The following is a 16,019-nucleotide window of genomic DNA, read 5'->3' as shown; positions in this document are numbered from 1 at the left end:
GGGGAGGGAGAAACCGGCATCATATGATGACGCCGGTTTGTTTACAAGTGATCAATCATCAGCGGCGATTTTCCGTGATGCGTCGGATCTGGAGGACCCGGCGGTCACGGACATGCCCGTGTACGCGCCCCATGGGGCGCGCGGGAGCGCAATTCTGGGAGGACATCCATGGACGTCCTCCCAGAGTTAAGGAACCGCCTTGTAGACGTCTTTCGTCTATAGGGCGGTGATTAAGTGGTTAAAGGGGTTGTAAAGTTACAATTTTTTTCTCCTAAATAGCTTCCTTTACCTCAGTCCTCCTTCGCTTACCTCATCCTTCCATTTTGCTTTTAAATGTCTTTATTTCTTCTGAGAAATCCTCACTTCCTGTTCTTCTGTCTAACTCCACACAGTAATGCGAGGATTTCTCCCTGGTGTGGAGTGTCGTGCTCGCCCCCTCCCTTGGACTACAGGAGAGTCAAGACGCCCACTAACACACAGCTTCTTTCTCTATCTGCAACGTAGAGAGCGTCCTGACTCTCCGGTAGTCCAAGAGAGGGGGCGAGCATGACAGTCCACACCAGGGAGAAAGCCTTGCATTACTGTGTGGAGTTACAGACAGAAGAACAGGAAGTGAGGATTTCTCAGAAGAAATGAGGACATTTAAAAGCAAAATTGAAGGATGAGGTAAGTGAAGGAGGATTGCACTAAGGTAAAGGAAGCTATTTAGGGGAAAAATGTACCTTTACAACCCCTTTAACGTTTGGTTAAAAAAGAATATTTGTATATCAAGAAACTTATTTACATCTGTATAATAGTGGCCATGCATGCTTCAGTTTTATTATCTGGCCAATCAAAACAATTGTATGAACTGGCAGAATTAATTTTTTTTAACTTAGACTCAATTAAGATCAGATTAGTTCAAACTTAGCTAATCAAAAATGCATCAGTCATGAATTTATGAATTTAGCTGTATTTTGATCAATCAAGTTATGAGATTGCATGGTGAAAAAAGGGATATTCTCGATAACATGATTGTATCTTCCAACTACCGATTAAAATCTACTTCCCAGCGTGTCATATCAATAGAATGGCTTGTCGACTATAGATTGACCATTGTTATGGGGAGTGACCAATCAGAAAAGAAATCGATGATTTCAAGAAGCGTGTTTATACACAAGTGAACGCCATGTTTATGGATAAGAATGAAGTTCTAAAAGGATTTCTTTTATGTGCCTTTTGAAGGTTTAATGATAGGTTTTATTTAATTTGTATGCAATACAAAAACTATTCATATGGGTGTCTACTGTATATTAGACTTAAAGTGTAACTAAAGGCAAAGCTTTTTTGTATCCACTTTAGATAGAGTAAGGTATGCGTGTGTGTGTGTGTGTGTGGGGGGGGGGGGGGGGGGGTTATAAACTCCGTCAGCATTTCTTCCCCATCTGTGTCCTATAAGGGGAGATTTCCCTTCACTTCCTGTCCCATAGCTAAAACAGGAAGTGAGAGGAAATCCCTCCAAAATTAGGGAATCTTGGGGGGTCACCAGAAGTAGTTTCCCCATTGGAATATTTCCCCTCTATTAGTGTTCTGATGTCAACCCAAAATTTGGGACTTTCTTTTACTTTCAATGATAATGGAAAACAGGACACATTGAGTAGGGGAAATCTCCCTAACGGGGACACATACAGCAATAAAAACAGACAGGTGGTCTAATCCCTCTCTACTCCATCCAAAAGTAAAAAAAAAAAGCTTTGCCTTTAGCAACACTTTAATTTACTGGTTATACTGTAATGCCTTCGATCGGAATTTCCGATGGAAAAAGTCAGACGGAATTTTTTTATCGGCTATTCGGACCCTGTGTGTGCCCCATCGGACTTTTTTCCATCGGAATTTAGAAAGAGAACACGTTCTCTTTTTTTTTGAAGGAAATTCTGCTCGTCTGTAGGGAACTCCGACGGAGAAAAAAAACACGCATGCTCAGAATCAAGTCAACGCATGCTCGAAAGCATTGAACTTAATTTTTCTCAGCTCGTCGTAGTGTTGTATGTCACTGCGTTCTTGGCGGTCGGAATTTGGTTTGACAGTGTGTATGCAAGAAAGCGTGAATGAAAATCAGATCGTGTGTACGAGGCATAAGGCAGGGATATGCAATTAGCGGACCTCCGGCTGTTGCATCATGCCTTTGCCTCTGGGTGTCATGCATGTGTCTGCGTTCTTGTTCAAATCGCCTGCGATTCTTTGCATGGTGATTTGATCCCGTTCATTTTGTATGGTGCTAAAACCGCGCCAGTATCGGCGAATACTTGACCAAAAGTATCGGTACCCCTAATGTACATCCTTGGTTGTAGACAGCCTGTGTTCAGGAGTGTATATCCGTACATGTATGTATACGCTCAGGACTGCGTTTACCAGTGTATGTCTGCAGCACTGGGCACAGAAATATGCCCTCTGTACCCCTGTGTATGAGTCAAGTCCTTTCACCATAGATGTGTCAGGAATTGTGCTCTCTATGACTTCACCAGTACTGTACATTTCCTCCCCCTACTGTATTATGTATTAGAGGCGCCTGGACAGCTCAGCAGCTGTGTCCTAGCGTCCAGCGATCTGCTGTCATGTGTACTTTGTTCCAGGATTAGCTGCTGCTATCCAGACTATATTAAAAGAAACTTCCAGACCCTACACAAAGAGGCAGTGACCCCGCAGCACAGGAGCACCAGGGTTTGCTGGGGACAATCTGTAAAATACTACTTTAGACTCTGCCAAAATATACCTCAGTCCTGAATGAGCCAGGCAGAGGGGCATGTAATCTGCCTGCCATCAATATTTGGATCTGCGGCTGCTGCTGCTACGCCTCTTTTTTAAACACATGCAAGAATTCTCCATAGAGGGGGAGGGACTTTTATTGTGAAAGTGCAGCTGGGCAGAAGAGGGATTTTTCTGTGGAGAATCACTGAGTCATGAAGTTAGTGATCCAGCTCCTCTCTCACTAAACTACACATACCTGGAAGGCGTCATTCCAGCTTCCCGGCTCTTACAGTCCCTACAGATCCAGGACCAAGGTAAGATGCTGCAGCCAGGGACTCTACTGCTGACTTGCTTGGAAGTTGTGCTACAAGAATTCTTTTTCTTTGAAACTTAGTAGATAATAAGTGTGTTTCTGGAAAGGCTTCGCTGTGCCTGTAGCTTTCTGTTGGGGAACTACAAGTTCCAGCATACCAACAACTTTATATGCATGGTCAGACGTGGCGCTCCACAGGTGAGAAGGTACAATGGCTACCCAAGACTATCTATTATGTGACTGCTTCATACCACTGATGTCTATCATCTATCTATCTATCTATCTATCTATCTATCTATCTATCTATCTATCTGTCTGTCTGTCTGTCTGTCTGTCTGTCTGTCTGTCTATCTTTCTATCTTTCTATCTATCTATCTATCTATCTATCTATCTATCTATCTATCTATCTATCTATCTATCTATCTATCTATCTATCTATTTATCTTATTGTATTCTTTACTTAATTGTAGCAACTCTTACTCTTAAACATCTCTAGGAAGCTAGAAGTATTACCAGACTACTCCTGATGATACACAACATTTCACGTATTTACAAATACATTTATCTTACTATGTATTCGTTTATCTATCTCTTTATGATGGGCAAGAAGATGTTGCTCTGTAGGTGAGAAGGTACAAAGGCTGCCCAAGACTACCTATTACTTGTCTGCCTTATACCACCAATGTCTATCTATCTATCTATCTATCTATCTATGTATCTATCTATGTATCTATCTATCTCTCTCTCTCTCTCTCTCTCTCTCTCTCTCTCTCTCTATCTCTATATCTCTCTGTCTATCTATCTATCTATCTATCTATCTATCTATCTATCTATCTATCTATCTATCTATCTATCTATCTATCTCTCTGTATCTATCTATATATCTCTATCTCTCTCTATATCTATCTATCTATCTATCTATCTATCTATCTATCTATCTATCTATCTATCTCTCTGTATCTATCTATCTCTTTCTCTCTATATCTATCTCGCTATCTCTCTCTCTATCTATCTATCTATCTATCTATCTATCTATCTCTCTCTCTCTCTATCTATCTATCTATCTATCTATCTATCTCTCTCTCTCTCTCTCTCTCTCTCTCTCTCTCTCTCTCTCTCTCTCTCTCTCTCTCTCTCTCTCAATCTATCTATCTAGTCTGGATAGTCTGGCTTCCACCCACAATTCCTGGTAGGTTAATTGGTCCCACTGAGTGCGCTCAAAATGGCTGCCTAAAATCCTTTGGTCCCCACGGAGAAAAGTGCTATATAATTATATGTTACATTTATAGTGGTATTAAACCCCAAAATGTTATATATTATAGCTTACCAATGATTAGATGTAAGCTGCAGCCTGCAGCTGTGGCTGCATTCGGGTTCTTTTTTATTTTTTTAGGCTTTCCCCCCCCCCCTCTGTTCTCACCTGGTGATCTGGCCTGTAACACCTCCTGAATCCACTCTGGATGAAGGCACACATGGGGCACCTGTGGACAGCAGCATTGTCAGTCTGGGGGGAGGGGCGTGTTAGATGTACTAACAAATTGAAGCCAAACTCCAGCTAATAATTAAAGTATAACTAAAGGTAAAAAAAATTAAAATTGTCCTTGCATAGGTCAATGCATGATAATAAAATGTTTACCCTGAAGGCCACATTTTCCCCACTTTTCTTAGGTAGAGTGGGGAGGTATAAGTATACCTACTAGGATTTTTATTGCTGTCTGTGGCACTCTCTCTATTTGTCCTGCTTACTGTTATCACCAAAAGTGAAAGTAAAGCCCTGTACACACCATCGCATATCTGATGGAATCTAATCCGATGGATTTTTTCGTTGGATATCCGATGAAGCTGACTTTCATCAGTCGTGCCTACACACCATCAGTCAAAAATCCGACTGTGCCAAAACGCGGTGACGTAAAACACCACGACGTGCTGAAAAAAATTAAGTTGGATGCTTCCAAGCATGCGTCGACTTTATTCTGACCATGCGTGGATTTTTGACCTATGGAGTTCAGACGATCGGATTTTTCTATCGTTTTTTTATCCATAAGAAAAATTTAAAACATGTTCTATTTTTTTACACCGATGGAAAAAAAACGATGGGGCCCACACACGATCGGTTTGTCCGATGAAAACAGTCCATCGGTCTGTTTTCAGTGGATGAACCAATCGTGTGTATGCGGCTTAAAAGAAAATCTCAAATTTTGGGTTGTCCCAAAAGGGAATATCTTTCAATGGAGACACCAGTTCTGGTAACCAGGGGGTCCCCAAGGAATTCCCTTAGTTAGCAAGTACCGTATTTATCTGCCTACCGCGCACCGGCGTATAGCGCGCACCCGTAGAAGGGAAATTCCTGGAAAAAAAATGAATTACTTACAGTTTGTCGGTGTCTTGCCTGGCGTCCATCGGCGGCCTTGTCCAGTCCGGCGTCCGTCTGCGGCCTCGGTGGTGTCCTCCCCGCTTCTCCCGCGTTGTATCTGAGCTCTCCCGCGCTGCCTCTGAGCGCCGCCGCCGACATATACCAAACGCAGTACACTCGGCTATGCTCGGCAACGCTCGGCACCTCTCGCATAAAGGCTAGGAGGCGGCACAGGGCGTGACCGCGAGCGGAGCCGAGCATAGCCGAGTGTACCCGAGTGTACTGCGCTCGGTATATGTCGGCGGCGGCAGCGCTCAGAGACAGCGGATCGGCGTATAACGCGCACCCATGATTTTCCCCTGATTTTAAGGGGAAAAAAGTGCGCGTTATACGCCGATAAATACGGTATTTCCTCTCTCTTCCTGTCTTAACTATGGGGCAGGAAGTAAAGTGAAATCTCCCTAATGGGACACCGTTGGCAAAAAATAAATAAACTGACAGGGGTTATGAGCCTCCCTTACCCTATCCAAAATCACAAAAAAATATGTTTTGCCCATAGTTGTACTTTAAAAAACTGTTTTGTTTTTGGGATCAAGGATTTACATAAATAAATAAAAGCTGATCCTTCTAAACACCCCTGCTAGTGTTAAATGGTTTGTCTAATCTCTGTAACTCATACATTCCGCTAAAGAGCTTGCTCTTTTATAAAAAAAAAGACTAAATCACCAGATGAAAATAAAAGAAAGTAAGCCTAAAAAATAAATAAAAAAATGCAGCCATCATATCTAAGAAATGGTAGGCTGCAATAAAATACATGACTGCTTTTGGGTTTACCAATGCGTTAAAAAGGCCAGCATGTTATCGTCACCTACAAGATCTTCACACAGGAGAACCTCTTTTTGTCCCAAACAGTTATTATTAATCTGTATGGACCTCACTGAATGCCTGAAACAAATACATATTGGGTGGTCTGTCACCTTTACAACTAAAGTATTTTTGTTTCCATTGTGCCAGATGATATATGCCACTGATTATCCTACAGACAGAAGTCAAAATAGTGCCCTCTATCAGGCCCTTTCACATTGATATACAGAATGTACAGGGATCATCTCAGGAATATTGTCACTTTAGTTCCAATAATGACAGCACGTTATACTAACCTCTTTCTGTATGACTCCCTTGACCTCTTTGGTTAGCTATTAAACATTCTTTAAATGTATCAGGAAACATGCATAGGTAAACATTAACATTTGCAACCCAATGGTGATGGGAGATGTAGTGACAACATTTATGGTACGGTATAGATATTAGTACTAGAGGGGAGGTGGTTACTCTTCTAATAGTTTGTTATTATGTATTGAAGTGTAGTGACAGGCAGAAATACCCTGTGGTCCAGAAACCATGTATATGTGCAAATATAATTATATAATGTAAAATATGTCTTTATATAGACTTTCTGTAGTGCTCTGGATGCCCTAAATCAGGGGTCTCCAAACATTCTAAACAAAGGCCCGGTTTATTGTCCTTTAGACTCTTGGAGGGCCGGACTTTGGCCAGCGGGAGTGGAAATTTTCCTGGCATTAGTGGGAGTAAACATCTGGTATTAGGGGGAGGAATAGTACCCCATTGCTGGTATCGTAGGGAGGAATAGTGCCCCAATAATGGTGTCAGTGGGAGAAATAGTGCTCCATTGTCGGTGTCAGATGGCAGAATAGGGTCTCGTATCAGTGGAAGGGACAGTGCCCCAAGGGCCGGGTAAAGGCAAGCAAAGGGCCGCATCTGGCCCTCGGGCCACAGTTTGGAGACCATTGCCCTAAATCAATCCAATCAGGCTCTGCCTTGCACAGTATTATCACCTCACTCTGATTCAGGCCCGAGGGGCTGAAGTAGATGTTTAGGTGAGCTTACTGGAGGAGAGGATCATTTTTGAGCAGGTTGGAGGCAGTGTGGTGATGGAATGGTCATGCCCTGGCCCTTCTTGTGTTACATGGTGTGTGATTCATGCATATGTACAATATATATACTGTGCATTTCGCTGATGAACTGGAGTTATTCTTTAAAGGATCAGTTTGGTTCAGTCCGTAAGTACATAGGAAAAAAACAGGGGCAACTTAGGTTCATGCTGTGGCTTAGGACATTTGCTTAATATTGGGTTATTGAGTCAAAAATACTGCAAAGTTTCCTGGCAAGAGGAATGTATTTTTAAGGAACTCTGAAAAGGAAAATGAAAAGACGGGCCTTCTAATGATGTGTTTACAGAAACTTGGAAAGTAGAGATGAAGAGATGGCTTTTGGAAGGGGACCAGCTTCGGCTGAGACGACATAGATGACTAGGAGTTTAATGTAGCCTTCACTTGAAGGGCACTAACTTTTTAGAAGAGGAGCAGATGCTGGAAAGGTCTTCTACATAAGGGGGTGATTGAAATAGTTCTTTGTATAGAATTCATATGTGTTTGTTTTTTGTGTTGTTAGGATACTGGATACTCTGTCCCTGAACAGAAACAAGAATTGTCTCTAATTGCCGTCAGACATTAGGATTTTGATTCAAGGAAACAATGTAGACTGCGGACATTACTAGATTGGACTTGTCACATGTACACAGCTGAGACAACCAATATGTATGTTAGGCTAGAACAGTGTCTCAGTAAGCACGGGCTACCAATTTAATATAAATTGTTAACGTATTGAATTCTCCAATCTTTTTTTTATTTTTATTAATCCCTAATAGAAACCTGTTAAAAATCCTCTAGTGCAAATTTTGCTGCATTATGTGGGCATCAACTTACACTGCTAGTGGTAGCAGCTCCAGCTTGCACAGCACCGCTTCCCTGAACTTCCAGGTAGGGACACGCACACCCTGATTAATTCACATAAATGGACAGCATACACCCCAGCTACCACAAATTTCAATCAGGACGGAGGTGGGGCAGGGGAGGGGCTTCCTGCCCAGCGTTCTTGTAGTGTAGGGGAACTTGTCTATAGATGGCAGAGAGCGCATGAAAAGGTGGCTTCATGGGTCCATGCAAAAACATGGAGTCACTTAGGCCCCGTACACACGCCCGAAAAACTCGACGGACAAAACACATCGTTTTGCTCGTCGAGTTCCTTGTTCGGCTGTCAGAAAACTCGTCGAGCCAAATTTTCCCATTGCCCAACGAGGAAATAGAGAACATGCTCTCGATTTGGCTCAACGAGTTTCCCGACGGGTTTCTCGGCGAAAAGTGTACACACGACCGGTTTTCTTGGCAGAATACGTTTCCCATCGAGTTTCTTGCTGGATTCTGCCGAGAAAACCGGTCGTGTGTACGGGGCCTCAGAAACAGGAACCAGGGAAACAAGGGAACCAGGGAAACAAGGATTTATAGACACAGAATGTGAAGCAAACAAAAGCAGGCCATAGTGCGATTTTGCTTCAACAGTCAGAGAACACAGTGGGGTTGATTTACTAAAACGGGAGAGTGCAAAATCGGGTGCAGCTGTGCATGGTAGCCAATCAGCTTCTAAATTCAGCTTGTTCAATAAAACCTGGAAGCTGATTTGTTTCTATGCAGAGCTGCACCAACATTTTGCACTCTCCAGTTTTAGTAAATCAACCTCAGTGATTCTGGCTAGCGGCTGTAGCCCCTGGCAATAATCGCATGTAAAAAGCCAACATGCTGGTTGTACTCAAGTCGATCAATGGATCAAATTGGGTACAATCAGCCTGCCCATAGATGGTTTGAATCTTGGCAAGTCCCTGCTGAAGTGGTCGAGTTTCGAACCATCTATGGCCAACTAAAGGCTTTAAAAAGAAACCACACAGCAAAGATGCTAAATGCTGAGGTCTGCAGCACTAACGGATTTTTACATCTGTGGGTTTCATGACACTTTCACGTAATCTAGCCATTGCTAGATTACGTGAAAGTGTCATGAAACCCACAGACATTAGAAGCTAGAAGCTAAAAAAGCTAGCTTCTAATGACATTTGAAGCTAGAAAATGTTTTAAAGACTCTCCAATTATATTGTCTCAGCTTTTTTGGAGATGTTTTGGAGGCAGTCATTCACCACTGCATGTCTCCATGCTCCCCGAATATGTATTAAAAAGACATTATATATTATCATTAAGTCACTTAATAATACGCCACACATGCCAGACGGCCGCTGAGGAAAAACATATCATTGTGCAGCTTGGCAAGTTCTTTTATATAAAACACATTTAAAAATTTGATCTTATTTACTAATTATTTATAGGAGTACTATATAGCCTAGTCTGCTTTCACAAATTTGCATACCTTGTGTAGAAGCGTTCTTATTCAAATCAGTTCCTAAATACTCCACTTTCTGGTAAGACATTGGACTTTGCTGTAAAAGGAAGAATATTAAAGGATCTGTGATTTAATGGTGCAGGCACCATACTCAAAGCAGAATTAAACTCAACGATTTAACAGTTTCCCAAAACTGTTAGGCCCCATACACACGTCCGAGAAACTCGACGGGCAAAACACATCGTTTTGCTCATCGAGTTCCTTGTGAAGCCGCCGAGGATCTCGGCGAGCCAAGTTTCCTCATTGACTAACGAGGAAATAGAGAACATGTTCTCTATTTGGCTCGACGAGTTCTTCGTCGGATTCCTCGGCCAAAAGTGTACACACGACCGGGTTTCTCGGCAGAATACGGCTCCGATCGTGTTTCTGGCTGAATTCTGCCGAGAAACTCGGTCGTGTGTACGGGGCCTTAGGCCTCGTACACATGACCGAGAAACTCGTCGTAAAAGAAACATTGTTTTCCTCGACGAGTTCCTTGTCAGGCTTGTCGAGAATCTTGTCAAGCTTTCCTTGCATACACACTGTCAAGACAAAATCTTGTCGTTCTCAAACGCAGTGACGTACAACACGTACGACGGCACTATAAAGGGGAAGTTTGATTCCACTGGCACAACCCTTGGGGCTGCTTTTGCTAATCTCATGTTACTGCGTGTTAAGTAAAAGTTTGGTGAGAGACGATTCGCACTTTTCAGTCTGTTACAGCGTAACGAATGTGCTATCTCCATTACGAACGCTACTTTTACCGAAGGTGCGCTCATACTTTATTCTGAGCATGCAAGGGTTTCTAAGCATACACACAAACGTGTTTCTCGTTGTAAACCAGCCCGACGAGAAACACGACGAGGAAATTGAGAGTCCCGACAAGAAAAAAGAGAACTTTTACTCGTCGAGAACAACGACAGTTTTCTCGACGAAAAACATACACACGACCGTTTTCCTCGGCAAAAAAGCTCTGCCACCAAGTTTCTTGATGGATTTTGTCAAGGAAAACGTTCATGTGTACGAGGCCTTACATTCAAGGCATGTGGAAAATGGTAACTGTCACAGCTGCTTGTGCACTCAGACTAAGGACTAGTAATTTTTGGACTTTGAAGGCACACGATAAGTATGCTAAGAAACTAGATAATTTATTTTAGAGAGATGTCATAAAAAACAGTTACAAATATAAAATCAAAAAAATTAAATCAATAACTGATCCACACAGGTTATCACAATCATAGTGCAATTCTATCATAAAAGACTCAAAAAGGAGTACAATCGACAGTTAACTGTGCAATGTGTAACCAGGCGGTGGGTCCAGAGGAAAAGGAGGGCTTGCTCTACATGTTACGCGTTTGAAAACAACGCTTCCTCAGGAGCATAGACATATCGATATGGTTAACCGTGTTGAAAGTAGGCAACAATCGGTATATTTACCCTAGCATTTGCCGTGGTTTCAAAACCATTAATCAGCTAGGGTTTTTTTTTTAAATCATATAAATGAAGTTATGATGGCAATTAGCATGACGATCATAAGCTGGTAAGCAGAGAACCGATCAACAGGGGATGCAAGGCTGGTCAAGCAGCAATAACCTGTTGTTTTCTGTGTAAGCTATTCACACTGCATTACAGCCGGTGCATTGCCACGAAATGAGATTTGCCATGGAATGAGATGGTCCGCCTCCATCACATCCTATTGGCTCACTCCTGTCACGTGACATATTTAAACGTCAAGTATCGACGCAAACATCAGTCTCAGCTAGGCTATCATAGGGAGAGGATCTCCTCTCCCTGTGATAGCTGAAGCTGCACGGAGCTGGTGCGCTGTCATGATTCCCCGCGAGCGCGATAGATCCACAGCGCTATCGGGATTCCAATGCACCTAATAGCGTATACTCGTGCATGCGTATAGCACTTTTCACAGATTAGAAAATACTTTAGAACACCCTACGCTATTTGCGTAGTGCTGCGCCTGCACACTACTACTTTACCTGCACCCGATGCTGTACTTTCTGTTCCCCGTTCCCTGAGCCTTAACGGGGGACGGGGAGTAGAGCTGCGGGCGCGGGGTGTAGTTAGCGCTGGCGGGAGGCACGCTGAAAGCGCTATCGGGCATTGGGATCTCGATAGCGCTGTGGATCTATCGCGCTCGCGGGGAGGCATGACAGCGAGCTCCGTGCACCAGCTCCGTGCAGCTTCAGCTATCACAGGGAGAGGAGATCCTCGCCCTATGATAGCCTAGCTGAGACTGATGTTTGCATCGATACTTGACGTTTAAATATGTCACGTGACAGGCGTGAGCCAATAGGATGTGATGGAGGCAGACCATCTCATTCCATGGCAAATCTCATTTCGTGGCAATGTACCGGAACATACTGCATTTCATTTGTTCATACAGGTTTGCACTGCTGTACAGTGACATAAATATGGTGTACTTTTGTAAAATTCAAATAAAGTTCAGTGAAAATAAAAAAGGAGCTGTGTAATGCGCTGAATCGCACATAACACTACCCTGTACCGCGGCAGAAAAGGAAACTGCTGTGGTTTACCTCTCCTACAGCTGTCCGTTGTGTGTGAATACAGCCTTAAAGGGGTTGTAAAGGTTTTTTTTTTTTTTTCTAAATAGGTTAATTTAAGCTTGTGCATTGTTGGTTCACTTACCCTTTCCTCTGATTTCCCTTCTAAATGTTTTTTTTCTTTGTCTAAATTTCTCACTTCCTGTTTCTCTTCAGTAAGCTTGCCCCCATCATCCAAGCCGTTCTGGCTGGTGGTTAGTCAGCGTGCTCGCCCCTCCCTTTGGACTACATCCCTGTGGCATGCCGTCTCCCCACAGGGATGTAGTCCCAAGGGAGGGGGTGAGCACGCTGACTAACCTCCAGCCAGAATGGCTTAGATGATGGGGGCAAGCTTACTGAGGAGAAAAAAGAAGAGAGAAATTCAGAAAAAGAAAAAAACATTTAGAAGGGAAATCGAAGGAAAAGGTAAGTGAACCAACAATGCACTAGCTTAAAGGAACCTATTTAGAAAATAAAAAACGAACCTTTACAATCCCTTCAAGCTTCAGGTGACACTATGCTCAGATTGAACAGGCACAACTGAAAATCATGGGGTTTTGGATGTTGAATGCTTTGGACCTTCGAGCTACAGATTGCTCAGGGGTGAATGGGGCCTTATTTCTAGTTGTTATTCTATTAGTTTTCTATAATGAAGGGAAGTTATTGCAGGGTACACCAACCATTTGTCACAGCAGATTCTTAGCGGAGCAAAATTTGCAGACTGATTTGGAAACCTTTACTAAAATGCGGTAGACCCTGCTGTAACCTTTGATAAATAGGGGCCCATGGAAAGTCACTGATGGCTGACTAATCAGCACAGGAGAGCTGCCATGAAGATACCGGCTCTTTACTTCAATGCCTTGGAATAAGTCATTTGTAGAAACGCATCTGCTCAATCAGTGCTGCAGGCTAGAAACTGTGATCAGTGTATTCTTACAGCGTGGAAGTCTCCAGGTTGTCAGAATACAATCAGGTCACTTTTTTCCTTCAACTCACTCGTTGAACAAAAAAAAAACGGAATAATCTAAGGCCTGTACAATACTGATGACGTCATGAGTGATATATATGTGTAACAGGTTGTGCTGTACTTGATGACTCACAAACTGTCCAGACTGTTGTATTGTAGAGATTAGCCTCCAGTTTGTTTTAGATCCCAGCCAGACTCGAGTCATAAAGAAAGCTTCATGTTTTTACCTAAAATACATTGATTAGTGTTACCCAGAATATGTAACATCAGGGGGAACTCTGTTTATTGTAACCACACGCCAAGCAGAACGTGGTTTATGATAACATACATTTATTTATTCTCTTACTTTATGTGGTTGATTTACTAAAGACAAAGGCTGTTGTTGCAAGAACATTTCCCACAAGGGCCTAGAAAATGTGTTGAAGTTTCACTTTGTAAACAATACCCAATTATGTGCAAGGAAAATAAAAAAGTGAACAACCTATTGGCCTTTAGTAAAACAACCCCTTTGTGTCATAGTATTAAAACTCAACAACACTTACGGTAGTGTGACAGCAGTCTCCTCCACATAACAGCATACCGTGTTTACCCGAAAATAAGCCCGGGTCTTTTATTAATTTTGGCAACAAAAGACACAGTAGGGCTTATTTTCAGGGTAGGTCTTACCGTGTAATGTGCGGTCTTCTCTCCCCCTCTCTGCCTGTCAGGAATCCCCAGTGTGAACTGAGTTAAAATGCTTGTAAAATCCTATAATCCACTCTATTACAGTAGTATATAATGTACAATGTGTGCATTTCTGTAATATAATATAATTGTACCCGCCGGAGCTCTCTTCCCCGCAATTATTTTACAGAAACACACAAATTGTACATTATATACTTCTGTAATAGAGTGGATTATAGGATTTTACAAACATTTTTAACTAGGGCTTATTTTCGGGGTAGGGCTTATATTGCAGCCCTCCTGGAAAATAACGCTAGGTCTTATTTTCAGGGTAGGCCTTATTTTTGGGGAAACAGGGTAATAGTCATAATGAATAAACAAAATATAACCATAATGCACCCTAAAATCTAACAACTTATATAGTTACCTCTCCAACTAAAACCAAACTTGCTTCAACAGCTTGTCTACAGCTCCAGAGAAAAAACAGCTTGACTTAGACCCAGTATGGATATATCTAAGCCTACCTGAAAGGAGGGTGGCGAATACGGGATATCCAAGATGTGTGGGATCGCTCATATTATTTACAGCTTGTTTACAAGGATGGCTGGAGTGGATATCTCTAAAAACTTGGAAGTGGAGAGCCAATAATGTGGGCAAATGCCCTGGGTGGAGCAAATTACTGTAGGAACGGGGGCGCAGGTGAAGTGCAACTGGGCAACCCAACAACAAGTTTCAGTATCAGTGTTCATTAACCCCTTTATGCTGCAACATGAAGGGATTCATAAATGCTGACACCACTGCCACTAATGCAGCACAAAGGGGTTACATAACTGACATTGGTCACTAATGCATCAGTGACAGTGGCAACACATTAACCCCCTACATCAGTGGTTCTCAACCTTTCTAGTGCCGTGATCCCTTGATAAAATTTCCCAAGTTGTGGGGACCCCCAACAGTAAAATTATTTTCGTAGTGTGGGTAGTCAACAGCTAAGGCAAGACAAGTAATTTGCATCCCTAACCCACGGACATTTAGCGCTCCCTGAGTCCCTTCCACTCGTACACTAATAAAAACCTTAAAGGGGAGTTCCAGCCAATTTGTATGTTTATTAAAAGTCAGCAGCTACAAAAAGTGTAGCTGCTGGCTTTTAATAAACAGACACTTACCTGCTCCAGCGACGCGCCGGCCGGGGCTCCGCTCCTCTCCCCCCCTCCCCGGCCGGCGTCTTCATTCTCAGTGTGGGCACCCGGCCGTGACAGCTTTCAGCTTCACGGCCAGGCACCCACTGCGCATGCGCTAGTGGCACTGCGCATGCGCGAGCGGCCCGGCACTGCGCCGTGTAATTGGCCAGGAGATCGCCTAGGACCTGTGACGTGTCCTAGGCGATCGCCTACAGCAGCCCCTTCCTGTAGTCGATTAAGCTTAGTCGTCTACAGGAAGGAGGAAGTGGGACAGGAAGTCCCACTCTTCCTGAAGCCCCCATTCCCCCCCAAAAAAAATTACATGCCAAATGTGGCATGTAAGGGGGTGAGGAGTGGGATAAGCAGAAGTTCAAATTTGGGTGGAACTCCTCTTTATGGTACATTTTAGGATGTACCACTCTTTATCTTTTCTCCTTGCCTTCCCTTTTATCTTTCTCTATCGTAATTTCTTTTTTCTTTTTTTTTTCATTCCTCTCTCTAGCTGTTTTTTTTTTGTTCTTTCTCTTCTTCTTTCTCTCCCCTTTTCTTTGTTCCTCCCCCTCTTTTCCTCTCCCTTCCATGTATTCTCTATTTTTATTCATTTTCTTCTTGGTGGGGGGAATGGGATGACTGGCAGTGCTGGTGGGGGGTGGGATCAGTGGCAATTCTGGGGAGAGTTCTGATCAGTCAACTTAGGTGCTCTTGATCAAGGTCATCTGCTGATGTGAGAACTGTAGTGGGGACTTTTAATGGCAACTATAATCACAGGTAGTGTTACTCACTGTGTCTCCGACTTCACTGTGTCTCCAGCTCTGTGGTGTCTCGCAGAAGTGACACCTATGCCGCAATCAGGACATAGGGTCTCCTCCAGCCCCATCCCACTTCACATTCCTCACCAGTCAGCTGACCTCTAGTCTCTGCCCCCCACCCATGCCGTGAACTGAATGGGTGGCTTAAAAAAGGCTGAGTGGGTGAC

General features: G+C 43.1%; 1 protein-coding gene across 4 annotated transcripts in view; it reads left to right on the top strand.

The window, feature by feature from the left end:
• The window catches only part of PALLD (palladin, cytoskeletal associated protein), a 478,084-nt gene that overhangs the window by 335,418 nt on the left and 126,647 nt on the right, over nt 1–16,019 (top strand). Inside the window, exon 1 of one of the 4 annotated variants that reach the window (XM_040333055.1) lies at nt 2,962–3,041. The exons of the other annotated variants lie outside the window; for them this stretch is intronic. The gene's annotated coding sequence lies outside the window, so the exon portion shown is untranslated. Of the gene's footprint in view, nt 1–2,961; nt 3,042–16,019 lie in introns of those variants that run through there. 4 annotated transcript variants of the gene reach the window in all.

The sequence above is a fragment of the Rana temporaria genome, chromosome 1 (assembly GCF_905171775.1).
Source record: "Rana temporaria chromosome 1, aRanTem1.1, whole genome shotgun sequence".
In the NCBI taxonomy this organism is placed as follows: Eukaryota; Metazoa; Chordata; class Amphibia; order Anura; family Ranidae; genus Rana; species Rana temporaria.
The sequence above is the reverse complement of the archived record's forward strand: the minus strand, read 5'-3'. Positions and strand labels throughout refer to the sequence as shown.